The sequence below is a fragment of the Suricata suricatta genome, chromosome 4, assembly GCF_006229205.1.
Source record: "Suricata suricatta isolate VVHF042 chromosome 4, meerkat_22Aug2017_6uvM2_HiC, whole genome shotgun sequence".
NCBI lineage: Eukaryota > Metazoa > Chordata > Mammalia > Carnivora > Herpestidae > Suricata > Suricata suricatta.
Window position 1 is genome coordinate 108,679,252 of NC_043703.1, and position 19,315 is coordinate 108,698,566.

Below are 19,315 nucleotides of genomic sequence, written 5' to 3' on the forward strand. Positions count from 1 at the left end.
AAATCTCCTAAGGGAAGAGAGTTTTTTGTTTTGCTCTGGGAACAAAAGGTTATTTCATGGTGGATGTTTTCTCATTAGAGCGTGGGTTTGTGAAGGGAGGGACGCATGAGTGAGGGTGGAGTAAAGCATGGAGCAGGCCACACATGTAGTGACCATATTATTAGGACATGTGCTGGGTCACCTGGGGGTGCCACCAATGACACTTGCAGTTCTTTCTGCTTCATCCAGAGCTGCAGCTCCTGGAACGCTGGTGTCCATGGCCTCTTACAAGCTCTGTGGCCTTAAGTCAGTGTCCTCACCCCTGGCTGGACGTTAGAACCAACTGGAGAACTTTAAAACTACAGCTACCTAGACACTGCCATTGACTGGTCTGGAGATGGATCCAGGGGTCCTTGGAAATAAATGCTTCCAGCTGATTCCAGTGCACACTTAGTGTGGAGAAACCATTACTTTAAAGTGTTGCTAAACACTGTTGTAGGTGTTCTGAGGACCTGTAGGGAATTTAGATACTTCATTATCAGAGAAAAGCTAAAAGGGCTGTTCTTTTAGCAAACATGACTGTCTTCAAGTTAGGAAAACTGTGTTGTCAAAGGAGGTTGACCAGAAAAACGGGTCTGTGTGTCTGACATTCATTCTCCTTTCAGTCATTAAATAACAGAATCCGATCAGCTTCCCTTAATGAAGCTGAACTTCTGTTAAGTACTTAATAAGATGAGATTTTCCAGAGAGAATTAATCAAGAATGAGTTTAATACTATTTCAATTAAGTGTGGGTTAAATAATACACCACATAAAAACTCAAATCAAACATTGACAAAGAAGACTGTGGGAGGCCCTCAGGCTCAGGCTGGAGGTTACTGACACCACTGAGGTTGGAAACGTCAGCTGTGCGCAGTACTGGGCATTCAGACCTAGCAATTTTGCACTTGGACAGGATGTAATACTATTCCAGTGAGGTGTGGCTCAAGTGTGCTTTTCTTACAGTCAGATTATTCTTGTTTTTAGGACACAGAGGGTTAAGAGTGACACCTGGGGACAGTTTGGTCACACGTACAGAGCAGTCAGTGAAATGAGTATCTTAGTTTGGTTCTCCAGAAGCATGCCCTAAAACACAGATTCAAGGACAAATAGTTCATTTGGAAGATGATCCTGGGAAACAGAGGAAGAGCAAAGAAAGGCACTAAAGCATGTGTTGCCAGTTATCACCGAGGGCAACTAGGGGTCAGTCCCACTGTGTGGACACACCTTAGCCACCCCAAGGATATGCAGGTAAGCTAGTTACCCACCAAATCCCCATCCACCATTGACTGAGGTCTACTTCCAGGACATTCACTCTCATTTTCTGGCTCACAGGCCTCAAATGTTCCCCTGGTCAGATAAAGACTCACAGAGACAGAGTAACAGGTATGTGAAATAAGTAGCCCTTTGAGTATAGAAGTGAGAACAGAAAGAGTACAGGCAAGGCACTGACAGTGTCTGCCACAGTGAATGAACACTGACAGTAGAGCTTCATGGTCCATCCACCCATCCATCCACCCACCCAACCACACACCCATCCAAACACCCATCGACTCACCCATCTACCCATCCATCCACCCATCCATCCATCCACCCATCCACCCATCCACCCATCCATCCACCCATCCAACAGAATGTTTGTCAAGTGGTAGATACATACACTTCAGAATAAGGGGTAGGCCTGTGCTTGCATAACCAAGAGGAAACTGACCCACCCCACTTCTTGTTATCTTCCTACCAGTCTCCCAGGTCACCTAATCATTAAATCGAGGAACTACTTTTCTTGCTGATTCTCCAAAAATTTGTTGTGCTTAAAACTTTTTCCTTCCATTCCCCACCCCCACTCCCCAACACTCAAAACTACTCAAATTACTGGTTCGCAGGTAGGATCTCATTGAATCTGGTCCAGCAGAGGTAAAGGGAGAAAAATCACCTGAATGTGACAGGATTCACCTTGCCTGAAGGAGCTGAGAGTCACCTGACTGAGTTGGGGCCGGTGAATCCTGTGCCATTATTGAACGTTCTATTTCTGCCCAAGAGAAAGCACAGGATCTTTAACTGCTTTCTGATGCTTTTTCTTTAATGTTTTTGTTTGTTTGTTTGTTTTTGTTTTATTTTTGAGAGACAGAGAGAGTTAGCGTGAGCAGGGGAGGGTCAGAGAGAGAGGGAGATACAGACTCTGAAGCAGGCTCCAGGCTCTGAGCTAGCTGTCAGCACAGAGCCTGACAAGGGGCTCGAACCCACGAACTGTGAGATCATGACCTGAGCCGAAGCTGGATGCTTAACCGACTGAGCCACCCAGACGCCCCTCTGATACTTTTTTCTAATAACCAAGCAATCAAAGAGATTCTGACCAGCGAGAAGCCAGAAGTGAGGCAGAATCTAGGGTGCCAGCAGGGGGAGGGAAAGCACAGTCTCCAGTAAGTTAGTGTCATCATTTCAGACATCAGTTCTTTGAAGTGGACAAACCAAAACACACACTAAGTCTTTGGATTTTAAAAACCACCAGTGCTGTAAAAAAACAAATAATCCCATGTCATCATTGGCCTTCCTTTCTGTACAATGAGGCTAGGGTGAAGCAGGAGTTGGGAAGAAGTGGTGAGGGGTGGAGGGCTGGTACCACCTGGCGCATAGAACCAGCCTCCTATTTGGGCTCCATTTACTTATCCCAAGAGTTGCCATCAATCAGACCAGCAGGCCATTGCCTTTCTCTAGAATTTATATGTGTCTTTGTGGTCTACCTCTCAAATTCCTGCTGGGTCCCTTAAAGTTAACAATGCATTGTGGTGAGATGGAAACTGAAGGGATCTCATGAAAAAAAGCCGTTTTTTTCCCTTTGCTCCTTTTCTGGCTTCTATTCTTGCTAGGACCCAGCACTCCTGCCCCACTCTATGCATGTCTTGTAAAGCGAATAGCATCTGTCCTCCTTGTTAGGGACAGAGGTAATGATATCATTTGAGGCTTCCAGCACAATAGATGGAATCACCTGGAAGACCCCTGGCGGGATATCCAGACCACTGTTCTAGTCCCAACACCAAGACCCCTGGCTTCGGGGAAGGAGTGACTTATGAAGGACACCAGGACCCTGTCCTTGTTCTGACCAGTTCTGGATGCCTGAGAGGACACATGCAACAGGCCACAATCACCAATAGAATCCCCACACCCCAAGCAAGGGAGAGACTCCCTCTTTTCCGAAAGGAGTCTCTGGGACACTGACTCCGCCTGTTATCTGTTCTCTCTGTGTCTTCAGTAAACTCTACTTTCACCTCCTGCTGGTTCACATTTGATTTCCATCCTGCATGAAACCAAAGACCATTTTGGGTGGGCCTGTGGGGCCCACAGGGTCCTTGGACCTGGCCTGCTGGCATCCATCTGTATGAAGGTAATGAGGACATTTGAATCATAACATTATCTCTTTTTCTTAACTTCAGAATGCCCAGAAAAACTGCAATTAAATTTCTAGTATTTCCTTAAATACCTTGAATAAAAAACATACTTTAAGTACATTCTACTTCCTTCCAAATTATGATTTTTAGAGAGAGAATTAATGTCACCTTAGAGTCTTACCCAGTTCTTACAGACCTCAACTATTCTCTTTATGGCCTTTGCAGATTATAAAAATAATTCTCCTCATAAAAATTCAAACAGAACAGAGATCAGGAAGACTGTGAGAGTCCCTCATGGTCAGGGTGGGGATTATGGGCAGCACAAAGTCTGGAGTGTCAGCCAAGTATGTTACTTGGCAATAAAACCTAGTGACTTTGCACTTTGACGGGGCGATGATGTTCAAATGACTTCCTCAAACTGGCCTTTTTAAAACATCTTGCCTCCCGGGAATCAGGAATGGGGGCAGCAGGTTCCCGACCTCTCCTGTCACACATATCCTACATCATCTCACACATATTCACGGAGCACCAAGTGCTGAGAAGACTGGTGAGCAGGGCAGACATGGAGACATGGTCCCTGGTCTCCAGAAGCCCAGTCATGGTGGGAAGGGAAGATAGACCTAAATAAAATAACCACACCCTCCAGTGCACAATTACAGTCATTAACGAGAACCACCAAAGAAAGAGAAGATATAAAAAAGGACTCTGCCCTCGACTGGGAGTTGAGAAAGACACCCCTGAAGAATAACGCTGAGATCAGAAGGAGACAGTGGAGGAAAGGGTGGGGCAGTGGGATGGGGAGTCACAGGCATCAGATGGCAGCAGGAGCAGGTGCAAAAGGCCTGTGGTCGGAGGGAATCTCTGCAGTTCTAAAGAAGGCATGTGGGGCTAGGGAACAGAGAATGGCAGATGATGCTGTTGGCTAGGCTGAGGGTCTAGGAAAGCTCAGGAAGGTTTAAGTGGAGTTGTGAGCGTACGAAGAGGGGTGGCGGCAAGCTCTTGCTGGTTGCAGTTGGAGGGTGGATTGGGTGGGGGAAGAGGAGTGGCCACGTGGTTGATGGGTGGGGCCGCAGCTGGTGGGCTATAGCATTTGTCCTGGCTGGCATGTGCCTCCAAACCCTTTTCCAACCACAAACAAAGCATTACTGTTTCTGTTACTGGCTTCCGGATGCCAATTCACCATGCCAGCCTAACTGCCTTGGCTCCCCCCAGGGGAACCTCCTGGGAATCGATCCTGCACACACTGGTTCTTACTTACAAGGTCTCATGACTGCCCAAGAATTAGAAGCTTTAAAGTTTCTCCAGGTAGTCCAGGCATCTGTATTTTTTCCATTTTCTCCCCAAAGATTTCCCTGAAAAGATGGTGTTGAACCCCAAACCAAGTACTAGGTGCAATTTCCCTTTCACCATTCCTAATGGTGTGACCTTAATCAATTGGCTTCACCTCAAGAGACTTCATCGGAGTCTCTATTTCACCATCTGTAAAATGGGCATGAGCATTTTCTTCTTTCATTCTTCATGGGGTTGTTTTGAGATCTAATGAGATACTGACTTTGAAAGCATAACAAAAATACCTGATATTATGTACATGCAGACAGAGTTTTCAGTGTTGGAAAAAGCATTCAGTTTTTATTAATTGCTATTTTGGTCCTTTTGAATCTTGGCTACCTTGGATGAGTAAGGCTTTGGTTCCAAATGCCCCCTCCAATCCACTGAGTGAGGGTGGGGGCGCTGCTCCTCTTGCCCTCCTCCCTGAGCGTGTTCCTCCTTCCAGGCATTGGCTACCATTTCCCCTCTCGCTTGCTCATGTGCACCTCACACTGTGACCAGTATTGACTGTTCCTGCCGCCTTTGGCTGTACTTGAGCTAATGTTTGCTGTGTGCCATGAACTGAACTCTTTACCCATATTATCAAAAATTATTCCTATCATCTCCCCTCCCTTTAAGGAAGGGGGTGACAAAATTGAGCCTTGGAGAGGCTATGTAATTTACCAGAGGTCATGTGGCCAGGAGAGCAAAGGGCTATTTGAACCCACTAACCACTCTGTTTGATAATCCTTTGCAAGAGTGGAGAGTCCTCCCTGGGGTGTGACTCTCAAAGCTGGGGTGGCTTTTATTTCCACTCCCTACCTGAGTTCTTAATCTCTTGTCCTAGACGTCTGACCATCAGTATCAAACGTCCCAGCACAACCTCCAGAGGAACAAGATGCCGTCAGGGAAGAATGACTCTTGGGCTAAGTGCGCAGACTCAACCTTGAGCCTCAATACGTCATGGAAATGCTCGTGAGATTGTGAGCCTCTCCAGGGCAAGGACCCTCTCTGCTTCATTTCTGTGTGAGTGGCACAAAGCAGGTGTTTGGGAAAGTATGTTGATGGCTGAAGCATTGGCATGATGACCGAGGGAGATGGGGGAAGGCATATATCAGTCTAGTGCTGGCTTCTAAAACTCTGCTTTGAATTGGAGCAATAGCAATGCTAATTTAAAGAGCTAGCGGTGCTTTATAGTTTCTGCAGTGCATCAACATGACAATGTTCACCCCAAGAGATGATTTTTATCACCAGTCAAAGGAAGACAAGACTGAGCCTTGGGAGGTCAAGTAACTTGCAAGGCTGCCTAGTGATTTGAGAGCACTGGCACTGGAGTCCCACGGAAAGGTTTGAGCCTGGAGGTAATGAGTTATCAAGTGGCTGTGTGGCATCGAAGGAGGTACACATGCTCTGGAAACCTTACTTTCCTCAAAAGTGAAATGGAGATGGTGACAGCACCATTTACATAGGATCTTCTTGAAGATTAAATGAGATCATGCATCAAAGTCCCAGACACATAGTAAATGGTCAGGAGCTACTGGTTTTTGCTAGTGGCTAAAGAGCTGGTGAACGCTGTTCGCCTGACTTCAGCTGAATGGTCTTTGCCTCAGATTTGAAGGCTCCAGTCAGAACTCTTAGAGGGAGCAAATGCATGGCAGAATATTACAGAAGGATTGTGACCCCCATTTTCCTACAGTGTTGGCATTTACACGGATAACAACCAAAAATGGAACCTTCAGGACTGAGCAGGCAGAAAAATCGTAGGTGCTTTTGACAAACTCGGGCCATGATTTGGGGCCTAAAGGATGTTGGTCTCTGCTGTGTAAGCCACAGTGGCCAGCAGAGTGGCCCTGGCTCACTGTCACCAACTGATTTCAATAGGTACCTGAGGCATCGCTTGAGGATAGATTATTATTCATTTATTCAAAATACATTTATTGGGGACCTACTGGGTGTGGGCCACCATGCTGGGAGTTGGGATATAATGGTGAGCAGAGGAGGTGGACTCTGCCACTGCATGAAGCGCACAGTCTGGTGGGAACATTGGAGGGGCTTCCCTTACACCTGGAGCCACACCCCTGGGGTGACATGAGACCACTCCATCAAGTGGTGACCAGGGTCTGTTGTGATCCATTTTCTCTTAGTGGCAAAGTTGGGAGCAAGTGTTTTCAGGCTGTTTCTTCTTAGAGGAAATACAGGCAAGGGCTGGTCATAGAAATAAAGTCAGAGAGGAGGGTCCTTCTTTGGGTGGAGTTCCAGGACCCATGAAAACATCTCCTGATGGCAGATACCCTGGCTGGAAGGAGAACCCCATGGCTTATCCTGATTTAATTGAGTTGTCTCTTCTTTTAAGTGCTATCCCAGAACTATGCATATTCTCAGCTGAATGGGACAGGGAAGGAAGCCCCTCTGATTTTCCATGATGAGACTTATCTCCCTTCACTGTAGACACACAGAGAGATGGCAGCTCCCTAAAGAGATCTTAACTATCCAGAACTAACAACTAGAAACATAAAACAACATTTATAAGAGGCCAAACAACAGGGATGATCTTAGCCTCATAGCTACTGATATGGAGACAACCAGAGCTAACTGATGGTTTGTAGGCCTTCTTCCGAAGCCATGTGTTTATTTCCAAAAAAAATGTAGTCTCACACACAAATCATACTTCCTGAGGGTCCCAAACCCAGCACTGGAGCTGGCAGAAAGGATCTACGTGTACTTTGTGTGATACCTTTTCGTTTATAACACAGACAAATGTCGTGTTTAGGACCTGTATCATACGGTTGTGGACCAAATGAGATCATGTATGTAAAACACTTTGCACAACGCCTGGCACATGATAAAGACTTGACATTTACTAACCATTTGTAGCGGTCTGGTTCGGGTCTGCCTGGCACCTATATCTCCCTTGGGGAACAGTTCCCCCCACTACCCGTTCCACGTGGCCTTGGTGGGCACAGAGCCTGGCCTGATCATAATACCCTGTCTCTCACCTGCAGCAGGAGGGGTGGGCCCATATGTGAAGCCGAGGAGAATGAGAGTCAGGGGGGCAGAGAGAGGGTCCTGGCATACTTGGGACCAGCATCAGTCTCTCAATCCAGGTTCCTAGAGCTCCTTCTTCAGTTCCAGGAGCTGCCCTGGGCCATGCTGCAAAGGTGAGTGCAGAGTTCCCTTTTTCCTAAGCGGTCTGAGCAGAGCTTCCATAACTCACGCCTGGAAGCATGAGGATGAGAGGACATGAAGCTGGAGGCTCACGTGACAGGCGGGTGGCATGGGGCAATGCCCTTTCAGGTGCCCACAGCTGAGAAGTGAGAATATTCTCAGTGCATTCCCTGCATCTTAGTCACCGACATTTAAGCAGGCTGCAGATCATTTCCTTTTATCCGCCTCTCACGTGTCCAAGATGAGTTACCACCATGTGGCTTACCTCTGAAAGTCACACTTCCCTTCCAAGTCTCAAAGACAACACATTGAGAACTTGGAATTGTGTTTTAGTGACAGGAATGTTTCACTCATGTAGTCAAGGGACAAACGTCCAGCTGTCTGTAGGTCAGCCACAACCCAGGCCAGTGGCTGGAAGGAAGGCAGAGGGGGCCTAATGAGCAGTAGAAGATAGGCACTGATCCCAGGGCAAACCCCCCAGAGCCCAGGGCAGCAGCTGGTACTTTAAGTTTTCTATTAAGGTCTCCATGAATGGAATGGAATGTGACCAAGGCAAACAGTGCATCTTCAGCTCATGGCGGTCTTAAAGCTGCTCTGGATGAGGTCCTGTGAGGTTCATGAAAAGGTATCAGCCCAGCTCCTGCCTTCAAGGGGCCCCACACAGAGAGGGAGGGGGTAAGTGCCGAGCTGGGGGAGTGCAGAGTAGAAGAAACAGTCCTGTGTCCCGTGTCCACCCGAGTGGGGTTTCCACCGGCCTTGCAGGGTGAGATTCTGAAACATGGAAGAGTACAGTGGAAGATGGGCAGCTGTGGGTCCAGGGAGGCAGAGTTTTAGACATACAGGGTCTGAGAGATAGAGCTGAGCACGGGCAAGAAGCCGCAGCCAGCAGGGGGGTGCATGAGGGCGGGGGGCTTGGGTGCATGCCAGTTTGGCTGGCATGTTGAGGTTTGTGGCAAGGTAGCCTTGGAGCCGGACCTCGACTCTGTAGGTACAGAGTGCCCTTTGTGGAAACGGGCAAAGCCTGGTCTCCAACCAGCAGCAATCAGTATCACCTGGGAACTTGTTAGAAACGCAAGTTCTCCACCCCGCCCCAGGGCGATCGTTAGTTCAGGAACTCAGGCAGTGACTGCCCCAGTGCCCGTGTGTTAACAAGCCCTCCAGGTGATCACTAGTGGCAGGCAGGCAGTGTGCAGAAGGCCTCTGAAAGCAGGCATGGCTTCCGACTGCAGGATCCTCTGTACCAGATTCTAGAATTAGGGCATTTTTCCATACCGTTGAGAAGCTGCTGAAAGGTTTTGAACAAGAGCCTCCCTCCCTTCCTTCCTTCCTTCCATCAATAGTTATTAAAGCACCTACCAGGTCCCAGCCCCACTCAGGCCACCAGGATCCTACAGTTAACACACCCACGTTAGTTCAGAACAGCGTTTTAAGTACAAACTTATCTGGAGACAAGATTGCTATGGTTTGCCTTTTTTTTTCTTTTAATCTGCTTTACTAATGGAAGGCACACCTATTATGCTCTCCAGAAACAACTCTGCTACTTGTCTCTGCCGTCAGAAGTTGTTCCGCTAGGCATTTCCTGAAGTTTCCAACAAGAGTGACACCACCTGAGGAAGGGAGAGCAGGCACCCACAGAACGGAAAGGGCGGGCTCAGGCGAGAAGGCGTTTTCCTCCAGGTCTGTGCTGCCGGCCTGAGAGCGGCTGTTGTCCAAGTTCTTAGATGGAGCTCGCAGCCTTTGACTTTCCCGAGGGGAGGGGGTGTCAGTTAGTTCCTGGCCTTTCCTGTGCACACGCAGTTTAGAGAGGCTGAGGGAGAAGCAGAGGGAGGAAGCGGGTTGTGGCAGCTCCCCCCTCATCTCCCACCCCAGTTCTGCCGTTGCTCAAGGACATTAGAACATGATTTCAAAGACAAACAGCTCTTTTCATCTGAATTAAGCCCATGTGCTCTTGTGGAAGGCCAGATGTCCTCAGGACAACTTTCAGCTCACTTTCCGGTTTGCCCAGGGGACCACACTGGGGATGGGGATGGGGATGGGGAGGCTGAACCACCTTCTGGGCTCCCTGTCTCTGACCACCTGGCTTCTGGGGGGTTCCTTCCGAAAGGTTAGTGGGCCTGGCCCTCTGCGGGGCCTGGTCAGGAGAAAAGATTTCAGGCTGGTGATGGTCGCATCAGGCGGCAGAGGACAGGATTCAGAGGAGACCCAGGGTTGTTCTAGTTTGAGTCTGGCTCCCTGACCTTTAAGAACACCCAGATGGGTTTCTGATGTCCCCTAACCCCTCTGTCTCCCCCTGTCTGTGCCTTGACAGGATCCGAAAGAGATTCCACTTCCTCTCCTACCCCCACAGAACAGTTGTTTACCTGTTCCTCTGAAAGATCCTCAGCTCGCACCAGATCTGAGGATGCAGAGGAAAGGAACAGAAGAGAGAAACCGGAAAATCTCTCCCTGTGCAGCATCGGCTGTACGGCCAGCCCTGTGTGTCCAGCGTCCTTGTCCTGTGCCAGACCACAGCAGCGCCTGACCGATGCAAGACTCCTCTCCTATCCGCTCCCAGGGAGTGTGTGTAGGAGACCAGCATTTCAGAGAGCAAGCGCCGCTTCACCATATCTGTAGGCAGCACACCGGCATCCTACCACGGATCTTATTTTAAACTAATTACATTATGAGGGGTGGGTGGGAGGGAGGCGAGGGGGTAATGATAATTGGGGAATTTTTTTTTTAAAGACCTAGTTTCAAAAACCTCAGACTTAATTTAGTAAATTTCAATTACAAGGGGAGTTACTAAGCCGAAGATCCTTTGCATTATATCCTTAATTACCACTTCGTGTGTACCCGAGATCATCAATAGAGATTCTCGGAATGTGTACTCAGAATAAGTGATTGATCCTAATGAGGCCTTTGTTCTTCCTGAGCCTCTCTTAGGAAGCTATTTCCTCCCTGGTGGAGAGGCACAGAGTTTGCCAGGGCGGGTGGAGACATCTTAAATTAGAAATGGAGCCTGTGAAGAAATCAAGAGGTTTTCAAACTGGCTTTGCCACCAGGGAGAGAATGCCAAACTCAACCTCCATCTCCCTACCAGCTCCTTATCAGGGTTGTATTCCTCTGGCCTCGGATGTACCGGCTCCGCTGGCGCAGGGTGATTCACCCCCCATGCGCCCCCCAAACGTTCATCTTTATTAGCTGGCAGCAGAGGAAATAGCCTTCTGAGGCCTTCCTCGTGCAAATAATGGATGCTGCCGTAGATCTTCCTGGTTCTGCTTTTCCTGTCTCCCCTGAAAAAAGACCCAGAGACCCCTGGGTTTTTACTGGAAAAGCTTTTTCCCAAGGTCATTTAATTCTAAAACAGTGATGAGCCCATAGGGACCATGGGAGTGTGTGTGTCTGTGTGTGACTTAATATCCATTTTGTAGAAGAAAATAGACCTTTTTTTTTGAGTGAGAAAGGTAGGAAAAGGGGAAAGTGAATAATAAAATCTCCTACATAAATCCTGCGAATTCCTGCTCTCCCTTCCTCCTGTGGTATCTTCTTCCTGGCAGGGTTTTACAAAGCACGTGTTCATCTATTGCCTAGCAGATAAGAAAAGGATGGCCTCATTCTGCAAATGAGGAGACTGAAGCTCAGAGAGGTTAAGCAACTTGCCCAAAGTCACTCAGCTGGGACTTAAGTTCAGGTCTCTTAGTCCTGTATGCTTTCCGTTACCTACTTCCCATGGGCTGCCAGCAGCCTTGAACATTTACTCTCTTCATGGAGCTTGGGGTCTGCATTCCACTGCAGCGTGTTACCCCATTTAAACTTCATTTCTAAATCTGTCTATTTACGCAACAATTTTGTTTCAGAGGAATCCAGAGGGTGGCCTGACTTAACCTTGCTCCGGAGGTATGTCTACTTGGTAAAGAATGGTGGAGGGGGTCAAGAGGGAAGGGAAGGGAGTAGGCAACAGGGAATGTTCCCAGTTTTCCACTGGATGAGGCCAAAGCCCAGGGAGTTAGAGACAAATCCATGATTCTCCTGGCATTACGAACATTTGCCAGATCCCTGCTCTTTGCTCTCATTATTCTGCTGGGGTGGTTTCCAAGTGTGGAGGAGTATTGGCTGCGGAAGTGTTTGTGTTGGGGTGGGGAGAGCAGGACAGATGCTGGGAGGAAGGAGGGTGTTTACACCAACAGGCCCGCCGAGGCTTGGGGTCACAGGGACTGGCCCTGAGTAGGAACTGTCCTCTGAACTAGTGCCGTGTTTACCTTCTCCAGGACCTCCTGGATAATGTAGCTTCCTCTGCACTAGCTGGCTACCCCCAGATGGACTACTCTAAATAAGTAATTTAACTTCCCTATGAATTAGTTTTCTCATGTATAAAATGAGAATACCAATATACACTCCTTGGCCTGCTCTAAATTTTTAAAAAAATATTTAGTTTTTAGAAAGAGAGAGAGAGAGAAAGAGCACACGTGGGGGAGGGGCAGAGAGGAAGAGAGAATCTCAAGCAGGTTCCATGCTGTCAGCACAGAGCCCAACACAGAGCTCAAAGCCACGAACTGTGAGATCATGACCTGAGCTGAGATCAAGAGTCAGATACTCAACAGACTGAGCCACGCAGGTGCCCCTGGGCGGCTCTGAATTTTAAATGAACTGTGTAAAGTGACTAGCAAATGGTGACTTTGATTAGCAGAGGGTTTCAGGCAGTTAGGACACAGGACAAAAGATAAAGAGACTGCTTGGTCCACAAAGGCAGTAGCGAGGAGCAGGAGTGGGTTCAGTGATGAAACAGCTTGCAAGCGCTTTTGTAAATAGTCCATATGCTGGCTCTGGGCAAGTACTAAGAAACTAGTTTGAAAAGCATAAAAGTCATAAAATAGCACCAGTGTTTTTTGTGTTTTTTTTCTTAGTGTGAGCAAAAATATTCAAGCCGACAAACCCAAGCCAATCTTTTGGGACTAAGACTCTAAATATTACTTGTGAGTCACCCCAGCTTCCTTCCAACAGAAAGACTCCCCCATGCCCTCACTCAACGCCCCCGTCTGTGACGCATTAGGATTGTAGCTTTTCAGCTTCTCCTACCAAAACCCTAGTCCTCGTCGTGGGCAGGAGGACAGCCCTGTGCACAGGGAACGTGTTTCCTCATTTCAGTCCCTCTCCTGTTTGGGGAAAGTTTCCCCAGAAAACCTCATCAAAAGAGCAGGATGCACACCAAGCCCTGAAGCGGACACTAGAGGGCGCTGGACCCCGCGTTATCGAGGCAGTTCTAACCCTGCACCCTGTTCTGGACCCTGTTTCTGCAGTGAGGTCTTCTCCTTTCCAGACACCTGGGGGGCTATTTCAGTTTATACTACGAGCATAAAGCGCCACCAGGAGAGGGTCCCTGGCTTTGCTGCTAACTGGGACCCTCTCCCAGTGTGGCTGCAGAAGGAAGTTCCCAGACTGAGGCTGGAGACCTAGCAGTCTTTGGCTAAGCTGTAAATAACATTAGGAATAAGTAACCCCTTTTCAACTTCCGCTCAGCCCAGAGAAGCGGGAAAGAAGAGACTTTTCTCTCTTTGGAGGAGGGAATGGAGGAGAGGCAGATCCCTGAGGCTCCTTTCTGAGAGCTGCCTGCCCCACCCGGCCCTTTCCCCAGGGGCAGAGCCAAGGAGTTTCACCCTGACTCCAGGTCCCACTTCCTGAAGGTGACACCAACCTCGGTAGCGTGGAGGAGCTGAACTGTGGGTTTATTTTCTGTCCAGAGATCTGGGCTGAGGTTGGCATTAAATACCTGTTTAATTCTGTTGTACTCAGACAGAGTACACAGTCATTTATGTCGAGAGCATTATTGGGATTCTTATTGCTGCAATCCCAAAGCTCTTATGAACAATAACAGTAATTGGCAGTCATAAAGTGATTTCCAGTTTTCTAAGCATTATGAGCTCTCTTTATACCTGAAGAGGCAGGTGAGTTGCATTTTGTATTTGCAGATAAAGCGACTGACACTCCAGGGTCTCATTGGAACTGTAGGCACTGATGTTGTCTTTTTTAAATGATGGTGATCATTATTGTTTATTATCATTTTCACTGGTATGTTTCCTTTGATGTCCAAACAGAATACTTGCTTAAATACAGCTTTTGGCTAGTGAGTTTCCATTTGGCTGATACTGTCTGGGCAGAGGAAGGCTGAATGTGGAGAGCCACTGAAGAGAGATGAATGCCTGAGCAGACCCTTGACTTCTTGGCCCTGAGGGAGTTTCCTGTGCTGGGAGGCTGGGCTCTGCAGAGTCAGAGGGCAGGTGAATTGGCAGTGCTGCTGAGATGACTGGGCATCCCCATCAAGCAGCCAATCAGCACATTCATGGGCACCTAGTATAGAAAAGAAATGGTGCACCTTTGTGAGGTCACAAAGACCTTTAGTTTTTGCCTCAAAGAGTTTATGGTGCAATGACATTGGGGCAAGGACAATATATACAAATAGAAAGTAAAGTACTGACAGAGAAGTCCTAGGAGGAGTCCAGAAACCCAATATCAAAGCTTGGTTATGCAGAACTTCCCTTTAGAGCAAAGAGGAGGGAGGGCCTGGAGGGCCCTGGGAGGATCAGGGGGAAGGGACCAGGACAGTACTCCTGCTGGCTTTGGCTGGACCTTATCGTCTGCATAAGAAGGGGCTTGCCCGTAGGTTATGTCCAGGCTGGAGATGTCTTGCTGGGGTCAAAGTGGAATCTAAAGCCCAGAGCGTCTGGGTGATGGTTTATGCCTACCAGTGGCTTGTGTTGTGGCCCAGGAAGTCAGAGGAAGTCACCCTGGGGCAGGTGAGCCATGCACCCTCCAGTCTTCCTCCCCACAACTTTCTGTTCCCCAGACCCTCAGGGGTGAGGGGCTGCCTACTAGGCCCACCAACACCACTTCCACTGAGCCACTGAGTCCTGACATCCTGGCTCCTGACTTACGTCCTTTCTCCCATCCCCCAACCACTACCGCCTTTCAGGCTCTCCTCACACCTTCCCTGAAGGGCTTTTGTTTTAAAAATAAACGGTGGTATTTTTATAGGAAATCATGGAAGTGAAAACACACACATAAATCCAACAAAAGGATGCAAAGAACAAAGGCTCCCTTCTACTCTTGCATCCAGCTTTCTAGATCCTGTCCCAGAGGCAGCCCCTGATCCCAACTCTCTAGCCCTTTCTCTCTCTACCACCCAAGCTTTTTCCGCCCACTCTTCTCTGGTTTCCAGACTAGCATTTTTAAGAGCACAAACATCTTGTTCCTCCTCATTCTCCTCCAGATTTGCAAAAAATGCAAACTCCATCAGGCCTTACAGACATCTCCCTCCAGACTCACTGCCCTCAAGATGCCGCTCCCGAACTCTGTTCTAGCCAGGCAGCTTGGGGTGGTGTGTTTTAGCACAGTGTAGTTTTAAAAATAAATTTTTAATTTGCTTTTTTGAGTAGACAACATGTTGACACACAAACACACATACACACATTGCCCCAAAGGTAAGCACTGTTGAATTATTTCTTGTATTTCCAATCAGAAAGTTTTAATGGGTATTCAATAAAATACAACTACATCCTCTTCTACCCAAAAGACAACAGGCAATTCACAATTCACACATCTGCTTTTTAAAAATTCAGCTGTAATACCACAGGAACCTTTCCATAGGAGTACGTGCCCAGTTTCCCCGTGGTGGTTGTATCTCTGTAGTATTCCGTTGGATGGAGGCTGCACATAGTAACATTCCCGCATTGTGTGGGCCCTCCAGTCTCTGTGGATGCTACTCATTTCTCTCTTGTAGAGCAGAACACTGATATTAGAATTTTATGTGATGTTCAAGTGTCCCAAAAAGTAATTCTGCTTTTGGTTTTTTGAACCATTTAAAAATAAAACCATTCTTGGGTGCAGGCCCTGCAGAAGCAGGCAGAGGGCCACTTGGGCCAATTTGCGGACCCCTGATTTATTTAACTAGTTCTCCATTGTGAGCATTTAAATTGTTTCTTATCTTTTGCTGCAATTTATAATTGTCTGCCAGTGACTTCCTATGCATGCAAACCTATGTAGCTGTAGGGAAAGCTCTGAAAAGTGGGGTTTCTTTGTCAGAAGACATATGTATGCACTATTTTGATAAAGAGTGCTAAATTGCCATTCTCGGGGCTGTGCTATGTCACATGCCCACCGGCAATGTAGGGCAATGTTGTCCTCACAGCCAGCTGTGTATTTTCACATGTAGGTTTTTGCCAGTCTAATAGGTTTAATAAAAAACCAAAAAAGGCATCTCAGCACTGTTAATGTGAGGGTTTTTTTTTCCTTTTTCTTTCTTTTTCTTTTTCTTTTTTGTTTAAAAGAGAGAAAGCATGAGTGGGGGAGAGAGGCAGAGGGAGAGAAGGAGAGAATCCCAAGCAGACTCTACGCTTAGCTTGGGGTCTGACACAGGGCTTGATCCCACGACTATCAGGTCATGACCTGAGCTGAAATCAAGAGTCAGACTCCCAAACAGCTGAGTCACCCAGGCACTGACCGCCCCTTGACAGAGGTTTCATATCTTTTCATATGTTAACAGCCATTTGTGTTTCTTTTTTTCCTGTGAGTTATCTTTTCATATCCTTTGCTCACATTTTCACTGGTCTTTTCATAAGAGATTTGTTTATATATCTTTGTAATTAAAGGAGATCAGCCCTTTGCTGAACTGCATGCATTCTTTCCAGGTTTTCATTTGGTTTTTACTTTGCTTATATAAGTTTCCTTTGTTTGTTTCGTATGCGCGCTGTAAACATTTTTTTTTACTTTTATTCCGTATCAGTTTATTTTATAGCTTGTGGTTTTTGAGTCATAATTAGGAAGGATTTTCCCTCTCTGAGGTTGTAAAAGAATTCTCCCATATTTTCTCTTGGTTCCTTTATGGTTTTTGGTTTGTGTACATGTAAATGTTTAACGCATTTGGAGTTTATTCTAGTAGATGGTGTGAGGTACGGCTCCAACTTAATTTTTTTCAAGCTGGCTGTCCAGGAGTCTCAGGACCATTTATCATATAGTCAAATAGCATGTAAGTCATAGCGTATGCGATGTTGCCTTTATCATAAACTATATATATATTTATATTTTTCCTAAACTGTACCACTGATCTCTCTGTTCATGCACTAGTACGGTGAAGTTTTTAATCATCCAAGTGCTATGATCTGTTTTTATGTTGTTGATCTAGTCCAGAGTTTCTCAGCCTTGGCACTATTGACATCTGCCAGATATCATTCTTTGCGAGGGCTGTCTTGCATGGTAAGATAGTTAGCAGCTCCCTGGCCTCTACCCATCAGATACTGAGAGCAGATGCGCATGTGTGCGTGCGCACACACGCACACACATACAGTTATGATAAGCAAAAAAAAAGAAAAAGAAAGCTTTCAAGATGTTGGCAAATGTCAGCCTGGGGGACAAAATCATCCCTGCTGACAACCACTGGTCTAGCCATTCATGGTTGTTGTTGTTGTTTTTCATGACTTCTTGTTTATTCTCATTTATTTCATCGCTGTGTGTTTGCACATGCTGTTCCCTCTACACGGAATGTCCTCCTCTTACTCACTTCCCCATCAGAGTTCAGCTCAGACACTGCCTCCAGGACGCCTTCTTGGATGACCCTGCTGCATCCTGTACCCCTCAAACCCAGGTGCCGACCCCCATCATTCTCTATGAAAATGAGTCATTCGCTTTTCTTGCACCCTGACCAGCGCGTCAGCCTCAGGAAGATAGGGTTCTTGTTCGTGTCTTTATCTCCAGCCTCTGGCACTGAGCCCGGCACAGGGTGGGTGTTCTATCAGTATCGTTGGATGAAAAGATAAGTGAATATTTCTTTTACCCGCCTCTGACCAAGAGCCCGAGTTCAGTTGAAGACACATGTGACAGATGGGATCTCGACTGTGACCCAGAGTGAAGCCCTGGTGTTGACGAGCAGCAGGGGCTGGCGAGAGTCGCGCGCACGTGTGTTAAGGGCCCGCCAGGCGCCAGCACGGCAGCAGAGGGGACGTACTGGATCTCCTGTTTAACTACCCGTCAGTCCCGGCCACCACGCTGCGCTCGGCTGCTTCGGAATGGGAAACGGAGCCTCAGGAGTTTCTGGGAAACCTGGATAAATGGTGTTGACAGCATGAGCTCAGTTGTCAGACTCCTTCTCTATTCATTTAGGGAGCACTTCACCACTTCAGGCCTCAGTTTCCTCATGAGTAAAATGGGGACAATAATAGCATCCACCTCAGAAGACTCCTGTAAGAATGCAAAGTGTTTGAGCCGCGCTGATACATAGTAAATATTCAATATACAATAGGCTCTTATTACTGTTATTTCATCTGCTAACTTTGTATTTACCCGAAATTTTTTCCCATCTGGCGGTCAGCTTAAAAGCCTGTGAGGCACCATAGACCCAGGGCAGGATGGTTTTCCAGGGGTGGATCCTTGCAAAGAGCGAGGAGATCCCTGACAGGAGCCTCCCCCCCGGGAAGCAGCAGTACCCACCTAGGGCTAGGGGCTCATAATCTGACAGGTTCTCCCAGATCCCTCAACCCTGGGAGCCTTGGAGAAAAGAGAGAGAAAGAAAATGATTACCCTGGGTACGCCCAGACTGTCTGGGAGAGAATGATGGTGTTTGGGGGCCTCCGACTGACTTTTTCTAAGGGTCACTGTGACCTCGGGAGCAAAGAAAGAATCAGCCACTAGGTAAGAAGCATGCCACTCCCTGCAAAAGTTAATACCAAAACATTTACCCAAGATCTTAGATGAAGCAAAATCATTCAGATATGCAATTAGTAGCATCTATTAAATCCCGGACACGGTGTGCTAACTGGTTCACACACAGTTACATGAGCCATCCACACATCTCCTTCTCTTAGAGTGGGTCTTCATCTGGAGATGGGGGGGGTGTAGAATTGCTACACCCAGCCCCCCACTCCCAGTAGCAATTCTCTTATTAATTCTAGCCCTGTTTATCACTAACCCCAATGCTGTCTCCTATCTGCCATGCCCGACTCCGTGTAGGGTTAGCTAGGAGCTAGAAAAGGACCCCATGTGAAGGCAGGCTTGTATCTGACAGCCACCCAGGGCTAGAGGAGAGGCTGTCCAACGTGGCATTGGCAGGGCAGCCTGCACCTTTAGACCTGCTGACAGCACCATCCAGAGCATATGTGCCCCTGGTGAGATGCTGCAAAGGAGAAAACAGACTTCATCCAAAGAAGAACACGTGCCCCTCTTTTGCATGTCCTCTGATGCCTGCTTGGAACCCATGAGTATTGAGATGTTGCTGATGGGGTCTTAGTTATATTTCTAGGGATGTACCCCACACCATGCAGTGGGATACATAGGCCTTCACCTTTCAGAAGTTCTTCCAAGAAGGAAAAATGGTGTCTCCCATTTATTCTGTTTCCACCACAATCTTCGTCCAGACCATCCATCACCTTTTCCTCCAGAATCTACATCACTTTCAGGGCACCTGGATGCCTTTTT

General features: G+C 47.5%; 1 long non-coding RNA gene across 1 annotated transcript; it reads right to left on the bottom strand.

The window, feature by feature from the left end:
• Window positions 1–9,350: 9,350 nt before the first annotated feature.
• Window positions 9,351–14,686, bottom strand: LOC115289015. Its single transcript, XR_003907339.1, has 3 exons — window positions 14,596–14,686; window positions 13,786–14,200; window positions 9,351–9,683 (listed from the first exon to the last, which is right to left on the bottom strand). It is a non-coding gene; the product is annotated as an uncharacterized LOC115289015 (long non-coding RNA).
• Window positions 14,687–19,315: the final 4,629 nt, after the last annotated feature.